The sequence below is a fragment of the Rana temporaria genome, chromosome 6, assembly GCF_905171775.1.
Source record: "Rana temporaria chromosome 6, aRanTem1.1, whole genome shotgun sequence".
In the NCBI taxonomy this organism is placed as follows: domain Eukaryota; kingdom Metazoa; phylum Chordata; class Amphibia; order Anura; family Ranidae; genus Rana; species Rana temporaria.
This window is the reverse complement of record NC_053494.1, coordinates 120,050,143-120,060,043: the sequence shown is the minus strand read 5'-3', so window position 1 is coordinate 120,060,043 and position 9,901 is coordinate 120,050,143.

Here is a 9,901-nt window from a genome sequence, read left to right as displayed (position 1 = left end):
GCATGGGGGGTGCGTTCCTTGGATAAGACTGACAGGCGTCTCAGCCAATCAGGTTCACCAGTTCTGGTTACCGGTAACCTGATTGGCTGAAGCGTCATCGAGGGCGGTAGAATACATCGAGGGACCGTGGAAGGAGGATGGCCGACCCCAGAAAGGTAAGTGCCGGGCAGGGGGGGCAGCATTTTACAGGGCACAGTGGCGATAATTACAGGGCACAGTGGCAACAATTGGCACAGTGGCGACAAAGGGCACAGTGGCGACAAAGGGCACAGTTGCGACAATTGGCACAGTGGCGACAAAGGGAACAGTGGCGACAAAGGGAACAGTAGTGACAATTGGCACAGTGGAGACAATTAACCACTTAACCCCTTAACGCCAGCCGCACGACTATTTACGTCCGCACAATGGCACGGACAGGCAGAAGGGCGTATATATACGTCCTTGCCTTCTAGCGGGTGGGGGGTCCGTTTGGGACCCCCTCCGCTGCGTGCGGCGGGCGGATCCCCTCAGGGAGTGATCCGGGACGACGGCGCGGCTATTCGTTTATAGCCGCTCCGTCGCGATCGCTCCCTGGAGCTGAAGCACGGGGCAAGCCGCATGTAAACACGGCTTCCCCGTGCTTCACTGGGGCGGCGTATCGATCGAGTGATCCCTTATATAAGGGAGACTCGATCGATGACGTCAATCCTACAGCCACACCCCCCTACAGTTGTAAACACACATAAAGTGAACACTAACTCCTACAGCGCCCCATGTGTTTAACTCCCAAACTGCAACTGTCATTTTCACAATAAAGAATGCAATTTAAATGCATTTTTTGCTGTGAAAATGACAATGGTCCCAAAAATGTGTCAAAATTGTCCGAAGTGTCCGCCATAATGTCGCAGTCACGAAAAAAATCACTGATCGCCGCCAATAGTAGTAAAAAAAAATAATTAATAAAAATGCAATAAAACTATCCCCTATTTTGTAAACGCTATAAATTTTGCGCAAACCAATCGATAAGCGCTTATTGTGATTTTTTTTACCAAAAATAGGTAGAAGAATACGTATCTGCCTAAACTGAGGAAATTTTTTTTTTATATATGTTTTTGGGGGATATTTATTATAGCAAAAAGTAAAAAATATAGCATTTTTTTCAAAATTGTCGCTCTATTTTTGTTTATAGCGCAAAAAATAAAAACCGCAGAGGTGATCAAATACCACCAAAAGAAAGCTCTATTTGTGGGGAAAAAAGGACGCCAATTTTGTTTGGGAGCCACGTCGCACGGCCGCGCAATTGTCTGTTAAAGCGACGCAGTGCCGAATCGCAAAACCTGGTCTGGGCATTTAGCTGAAAAATGGTCCGGGGCTTAAGTGGTTAAGGACTGCCTAACAACGATATACGTCGGCAGAATGGCACGGCTGGGCAGAATCACGTACCTGCACATCCTCTTTAAGTGCCCAGCCGTGGGTCGCGGGCGCGCGCCCGCGACCCAGTCCGAAGCTCCGCGGCCGTGGGACCCGCGGACCCGATCGCCGCCGGTGTCCCGCGATCGGTCACAGGAGCTAAAGAACGGGGAGAGGTGTGTGTAAACACACCTTCCCCGTTCTTCACAGTGGCAGTGTCACTGATCGTCTGTTCCCTGATATAGGGAAAGACGATCAGTGATGTCACAAGTCCAGCCCTGCCCCCCTACAGTTAGAAACACACATGAGGTCACACTTAACCCCTACAGCGCCCCCTAGTGGTTAACTCCTAAACTGCAATTGTCATTTTCACAGTAATCAATGTCATTTTCACAGCAAAAAGTGCTATAAAAATGCAGTGGTCCCAAAAATGTGTCAAAATTGTTCGGTGTCCGCCATAATGTCGCAGTCACGAAAAAAATCGCTGATCGCCACCATTAGTAGTAAAAAAAATTTTTTATAAAAATGCCATAAAACCATCCCCTATTTTGTAAATAAATTTTGCGCAAACCATTCGTTAAACACTTATTGCGATTTTTTTTTACCAAAAATAGGTAAAAAAATACGTATCGGCCTAAACTGAAGAAAAAAATAGTGGGCCAGATTTACATATAATTACGTTGCTCCTGGGCAGCGTAAGGTATGTGATTTACGTTACACCGCCGCAGGTTTACAGCGCAAGTGCCTGATTCTCAGAACACTTACCTGTAAACTTGCGGCGGTGTATCGTAAAAGCGCTCGGCGCAAGCCCGCCCAATTCAAATGGGGCGGGCACCATTTAAATCAGGCGCGTTCCCGCGCCGAGCATACTGCGCATGCTCCGTCGGGTAAATTACCCGACGTGCATTGCGCTAAATGACGTCGCACCGACGTAATTTGCTTAGATGTTAACGTAAATGGCGTCCAGCGCCATTCACGGACGTCTTACGCAAACGACGTTGATTTTTATGAATCAGTCGCATAGTTAGGACGACCCTAACACAGAGATACGACGGCGTATCAGGAGATACGCTGTCGTATCTCTTTGGTGAATCTGGCCCAGTTTTTTTATATATTTTTTTGGGATATTTATTATAGCAAAAAGTAAAAAATATTGATTTTTTTCCAAAAATGTCGCTCTATTTTTGTTTATAGCGCAAAAAATAAAAACCGCAGAGGTGATCAAATACCACCAAAAGAAAGCGTAAGCTGTACGTCCGGCCTAAACTTGCCCCTCATAAAGCAGGGGCAACTTTGCACCAGACGTGTGCAGGTCAGCTGGAGAGCAGCTTCAGCAGCACCGTTACGGATGAGCTGAGCAACCACACTTGCAGGACAACACATCTGTATGCCAACATGCCAGGGGCAGGCATGGTCATAGCTATACTAGTGTGTGCCCAGACGCGTAGAAGGAGGAGGGCACGGGAGAGGATATACCGAACGCGCATAAACGTCTTTGGCATGGGGGATTCGGAGGTGTATCACATCTTCAGATTCAACACTGATGCCATCCAGGAAATAGCGACAACCCTGCATGATGACATCACCAGCCAGACACACCGCTCACATGCAGTGCAGCCACTGTTGAAGGTCCTGGCAACACTGCATTTCCTCGCCACTGGATCTTTTCAGCGTACAAGTGGAGTTGTGGCTGGGATGTCACAAACCAGCATGAGCAGATGTGTGCACCAGGTTGTCCCCGCAATCCTCAGACGTATTGTCCCACCACATCATCAGACCCACCCAGGAGCACCTGCGGAATAAGGCAATGGCGGATTTTGTCAGAATTGCAGGATTCCCACGCACCGTGGGGGCCATTGATTGCACACATGTGGCACTACAGCCCCCCCGTGACACAGAGCACATATACCGCAATCGGAAGCACTGGCATTCCATCAACGTACAGGTGATAGCCGATGCCCAAGGCCTCATATGGCACGTCCGTGCCAAACACCCAGGGTTCAGCCACGACAGCTACATATAACGCCAAAGCACCATCCCAACAGAATTTGAACAGAACGTGTACGGGAACAGCTGGCTGGTTGGTGAGTGACATGGGAGTCAGGCATGACTGACTGAGCCCATGATGCATACATCACGAGGGGCACATGCACGACTAACATCCTCCTGTCTTTTCCCTTCCAGGTGACTCTGCATATGCACTTGGGCCCCATCTCATGACTCCATTCCGGGATCCCCAAACCACAGGAGAGCAAAACTACAATGATGCACACATACGTACCCTTGGAGTGGTGGAACGCACATTTGGCATCCTGAAGTCCCGTTTCCGATGCCTGGATAAGTCCGGGGGTACTCTGTTGTATTCCCCAAACTTTGTGTGCCAGATCATCGGTGCATATTGCATTCTGCACAACTTTGCCGAGAGAAAGGGTCTGGAGATTGATATACGTGATGACCTGACCCCTGAACCAGACATTCCCCCCCTGCCCAAGGATACCCCGTCTGCTGAGGGAACAGCAGTCAGGAGTTGTCTCGTGGAACGTATCTTTGCACGTTAAACACACACACACATTCATCATGGCACAAGGAGAATGCACGCATGCACACAACTGTGGTCCCTAGCACACACCCCACATCCACATCACATTGGATTAGCCCAAGTCCACCAAGCAGGACTTGGGAGCAGCAACGCCACGGCAAGGCTCCAATTATGTTGCTGACCATTCCTACCACATTCACACACCAGTCACACTAATCTGCACGCCTCACCATGTGCATTATTACAAACAAAATCAAAAAACTCTTAACCAGAGCAAATAAAATAAAAAACTCTTAGAGCAAATAAAAAAACATAAACAACATAATTAGTTGCCCTGGCTGCTGCCACGGCCATGGCCACGGCTCCGCAACTGCCTGGTTGCCGGCTCAGGTGGGGGGGGCATCAGGTGAAGGAGCATCCACCATGGCTGGAGGCCTGCCCTCTAACGCCACGGCAATGCGGGTCAGAATGGTGTTGGTTTCTGCCTGCACCTGCCGTCAACGTATCCCCTCCGCCTCAATGGCAGCTGTTCGGCCCTGGACGGCCTCACACAGGGACCGCAACTCTGCCACGAGGGTAGCCGTTGTGGCCTGCAGCTCACCCAAGCAGGTGATCACTGCTGCTGTGTTGCCAGCCACATCCTGCAGCCCATCATTTATGTGGCCCCTGGATGCCAGGCTGTCGGCCACTCTCCTCATGTCCTGGGCCATCTCACCCATATGGCGGGTCTGCGAGTCCTGAGCACTGGGAGTGGGTGGGACTTGAGGATAGGAGGCTGGACCTCCGGGATGGACCAGCCGACTGGGATGTCTCCTCCACATATAGGGACACCTCACCCATATGTTCAGCATCCTGCTCAACCACCTCTTCACTGGAGGTCTGGCCACCACTCCCCTCCACCAATGCCTCTTGGCTTCCCTGGGGGTCAGGGGCAGGATCATCAGGGGATGATGGCATGGGACGGGCAGAGACACCAGATGGCCCAGCTCCCTCCTGGACATCTGCGGATGACACAAAACATTCACATGTTGGTGGACCCACAAACTTGTCACATATTCCCTCCCCCCCCTCACATGCTACACACCAGGTAGTAGAAAAAACACACTTACCTGTCCTCAAGGGCGGCTCAACTGAGTCGTAGCCCTGAACTCCCTCCACTTCCACTCTTCAGGAGTCAGACGGACCCTAGAGGCTGGTCCACCACCAGTGCCCCTGGCATGCCTCGCCATAATAGCCATCTTCTCCTTCACCCTCCTGCGAAGATCGTTTATCTTCTTTGAGATGTCCTGGGGCCTTCTCACCTCATTGCCCACGGCATTCACTTGGTTGATGATCCTTTATAAGGATCTCGTCCCTTCTGCCCTCGCTTGTCTCCTTGCTACGTGCCCCATGGAGGCGAACGTAGTACTTCTCCATGGCCGCAAGGATGATGCCCTTCTCCTCTGGGGAGAAGTTATTTTTTCTGTTCCCAGAACGCCGGGCAGACATGTCCAGAATAATATCACAAAAGTAACTACACCAAACAAAACGGGTGTACTTTTGCACTCGACGGGCGCATGTCTGGGCGTATTTATGCCCTGGGCGTAAACGGTGGGCCGGCATAATTTAGGGTTTACGCTGGGCGTAGTTGTGAGCATGCGCAGAGGGGTGCGGGACATACGATCACGTGATGGCGCATGCGCCGTTCTTTCGGACCTTCATTTGCATGGGGTAACGGTTCATTTAAATGGATCACGCCCACTTCCTTCCTACTTTGAATTACACCATCTTATGCCGACGATTTTACGTTACGCTTGCACGCTTTTGATTAGAGAGTACGGAGCTTGCCTCTCTAAGTTACAACGACGTAACGCATCTGAGATGCGCTACGCTGGCATAAAAATGCGCCGATCTACGAGAATCTCTGCTACTGTTTTTTTTTGTTTGTTTTTTACAAAAGGCAAATCCACTTTGCACTACAAGTGCAGTCGCTGTAGATCTGAGGGGGACATGCAAGGAAAAAAAAAAAAACAGCATTTTAGCTTGCACATGATTGGATGACAAAATCGAATCGGTAGAGCTTCCCCTAATTTCAGAGCTTCCCCTCAGATCTACAGTGACTATACTTACAAGTGTACTTACAGTACAAAGTGGATTTGCCTTTCGTAAATAACCCCCACTGTATATAAATCAAACCTTACTACTTGTGGACAAATCCAAACAATCCACACATCAAAAAATGTTAAAGTTAGAAGTAGCTAGAAACCTTGGCCCAGATTCTCAAAGGAGATACGCCATCGTATCTGAGTCTGAGCCGTCGTATCTATGCGCCTGATTCATAAATGTGACCGGCGTAAGTCTCCGACCGGTGTAAGTCTCTTACGCCGTCGGATCTTAACTGCATATTTACGCTGGCCGCTAGGGACGTGTACGCTGATTTATGCCTACAAATATGTAAATCAGCTAGATACGCGAATTCACGAATGTACGCCCGGCCGACGCAGTACAGATACGCCGTTTATGTTAGGCTTTTCCCGGGGGAAAGGTACCCCTGCTATATGAGGCGTACATGCGGCGTACCAATGTTAAGTATGGATGTCGTTCCCACATCGAATTTTGAATATTTTACGTTGTTTGCGTAAGTCGTCCGTGAATGGGGCTGGACGTAATTTACGTTCACGTCGAAACCAATACGTCCTTGCGGCGTACTTTGGAGCAATGCACACTGGGATATGTCCACGGACGGCGCATGCGCCGTTCGTTAAAAACGTCAATCACGTCAGGTCACATAACATTTACATAAAACACACCCCCCTGTTCCACATTTGAATTAGGCGGGCTTATGCCGGCCTATTTACGCTACGGCGCAGCAACTTACGGAGCAAGTGCTTTGAGAATACTGCACTTGCCCGTCTAAGTTGCAGAGGCGTAGCGTAAATAGCATACGCTACGCCAGAACAAAGATACGCTCTTCTACGAGAATTTGGCCCCTTATTTTTTTTTTATTGTTAGCCAAATTCAATGATCTGTCACTATTCTATATTATGCGTTTGTTACCTGTTCTAACTTTAAGCTAAAAACACTCCCTTGTCTAAATCTACAACCCCAAACTCACAAATGACAAAAAGGACCTCCAAATAATGTATCTTTGTCTGCAACATGGCATATACATTTAGGTTTATAAATTTAGCTGTGTAATTTGACACAATACCAGGAATAGGAAATCATATGTAATAAATTGCAAATGTATCCTTAATTGATTCAAGTTATTTTTCCCATTACAATGCTATATTTTAAATTCAAAACATCTGCTAATTTAAGCTTAAAATTGTATTTTTCTTAAATAAACCATGCTCTCTCTGTGTTACCTTCCCTACAGAGAGTGAATATTGTTACCTTTTGCATTTCATTTTTTTCTTTTCTTTAAGTTTTTGTCTTGTATGGCACACAGTTTAAAAATAAAATAAAACTTAGTTACAAAAATAAGAATCAAAAGCATTTTAGAACTTCTTAACTTGAAAGATCCAAGCTTTTCTGTGTTTTGTTTTTAACAAAGGCACGGAGCACATAGATCTGCAGCTACAGTATACTCCCTGCACACAAATGCCTTTTCACCACCAAGGGGTTGCTACTCATTACAGGAACACATATATTTGTACAAGGCTTTTGCACGGAGACATTGGTTCTTTTTCTGTAGCATTTTGTTGGTTACCATAGTAACCTCTGCCTATGTTCTCACCCATCTCCCGCCAGAGTTCTTAACATAATAACATAGGTTAGTGGTAGAGATTTGGCCAGCTGTGAGCAGCAGTTGACTATTACCCAATTACATAAAAAAGATCACTGCCCCTTTAACTAATTGGCTGTGGACTTGACACATTTCATCTGCTTATGGCTGGAAATGTTTGTTTTACTGGTAAAACAACATAGCAGAGAATTTTCCCCGTGGTCTTTAAAATTAAGCATGTTTAATTAACTATATTCTAGCGATCCTAGAAAAATCATTATCTTCGTTTCTGATCCTCAGATATCAATAAATTCATGTGGTATAAACAGTTTAATAAGATCTTAGAGGTGACAGTAGTGATGCTTAGAGAACAAGGAAAAAAGAGCAGATATCTTAAATCCCAAAATAACCAGCCTTAGCTAATAAGTAGGTCTTCTCTTGATTATCATAAATGCCTCTTTAGTAGATCAAAAGAACGGAGCTGAGTGCATGTTGCTTACTTGCGGAATTCATTATGGTAATAGCCTATCCGGGTATAGCCACATTACTGTGTAATGTCTTCCAGCTTCTTCTCTTTGATCTGCTGCGGCCTTTTGTCTGCCCCTGTGGTTAATCTGCATTTTGTACATGTCAGAGCTTTTCACTTCTTAAAGCTCAAGGTTGGAAGACAACCATGGAAGAATAGTATAAAGAATGATAGTTAAATATAGCCTGAACTTTGTAAATAATGCTTTCGCTGGGATGATTAAGTGGAAACTGCACTGTGTAGGTATGTTGTACATAGACATTTGTTTACTGGTTATCACATACAGGTTTTACAACTTGGAAAACTCTGTGCAAGTAGACACCAATTATTGTAGAACTGTACTGTGTATGAATCGAAACAGAGCTCAGTCAGGGAGATCGGGTTGGGTCCCATTGGTGTAGGAATGCATTTCATGACAAGAATGTTTTCTTAGTAATATCTCTGCTTGTCTGTAAAGCAAACCAAACACAATCAATTATTTTAGATGTACTAGAAACTATGTGAGAGGCTTCTTGACTGCATATAAATGAAATAGGTGGCATAGGTAAGCATTCACAACACATATGGAGTTTTTTTTTTATTCAGATAGTGTCTTCCTGACATATGTGCATACACATGAATACATATATTGCTAGGACTGCAACACACAAATGCATCCTTAGCAAAGTTAGTGATTTGGCCTTGCTGAGCAGCAGTAGCTACCAAAAGAGGACTTGTGCATATAACTTTATGAGGTGAGCACATAGGCTAGTCAGCAAGTGGGCAGACTATTGTTGGGTTAGGTTGCAGTCCCAACATTTGCCTCACCGTTCCATTTGTCATATAAGGCTAAGCTGGGAAGGTACCAATGTAACCAGGGCTAGGTAGGGTGTGAAACCCAAGGTATCATTAGGAGGTAATCATAGGCGCCAAAAGGAAAAAGCATCTCTAAGTGTAACTCAGAATAAAAATTATTCACATAATAAATAGGCAAAGGAGCCTGCATGACTGTTGTGGTCATTGTACGTGCTCAGAAATGGGTCTCTTTCTCCTCCCTGGTGACGTCATCAAGCCCACGCCAAGATCCACAGGACGTTCCAGCATTCATTCCTGGATACTGGATGTCTGCTGGCCAGTGTGCTTCTTCTGAGACAGTAGCATTCACCGATCCCTGTGGTGCTCAACCCTACAGTTGGCTATCTCCCGATTGTTACACGTGAGTTGCTTACTTCTTATGTGAATACATTTTATTAGAAGTCTACACTTTAGAGGCATGTTTCCCGTTTCCTTTTGTCTCCAATTACTAGATTAGGCCTGCTCTTATTGGATGAACTCATACAGAACTATTTTCTAATCTTTTTTTTTTTTATCTAAGGTCTATTAATATGTTTTTGGGACTTTTAATGGGGATTCATTATTATATTCCTGCAAGGTATTTTTGACAACCCAGTAAGTGCAAACTCCTTTGCTCCTACTCCCTGTATGTTAATCATATGAGCCAGCCAGGAGTTCAAGTCAGGGCAGTAACTAAATTCCAAACAGAAGATAAAAATGACAAATCAGGAAACAGAAGTATGTTGAATAGAAGTGGCGGCCACACAATTTAGGCCCCTAATCTACATGCTTAAATTTCAAGTTTTTTTTTTTTAAGCACGTGATTAGAACCAGAGGCTCTAATTGGCTTCAGAAAAGGGTGGGCTTGGGCCACAAAGCTCTGTGCCCTGAGCCCACCCAGTTGTTTGACAATAGCAAATTAATATTT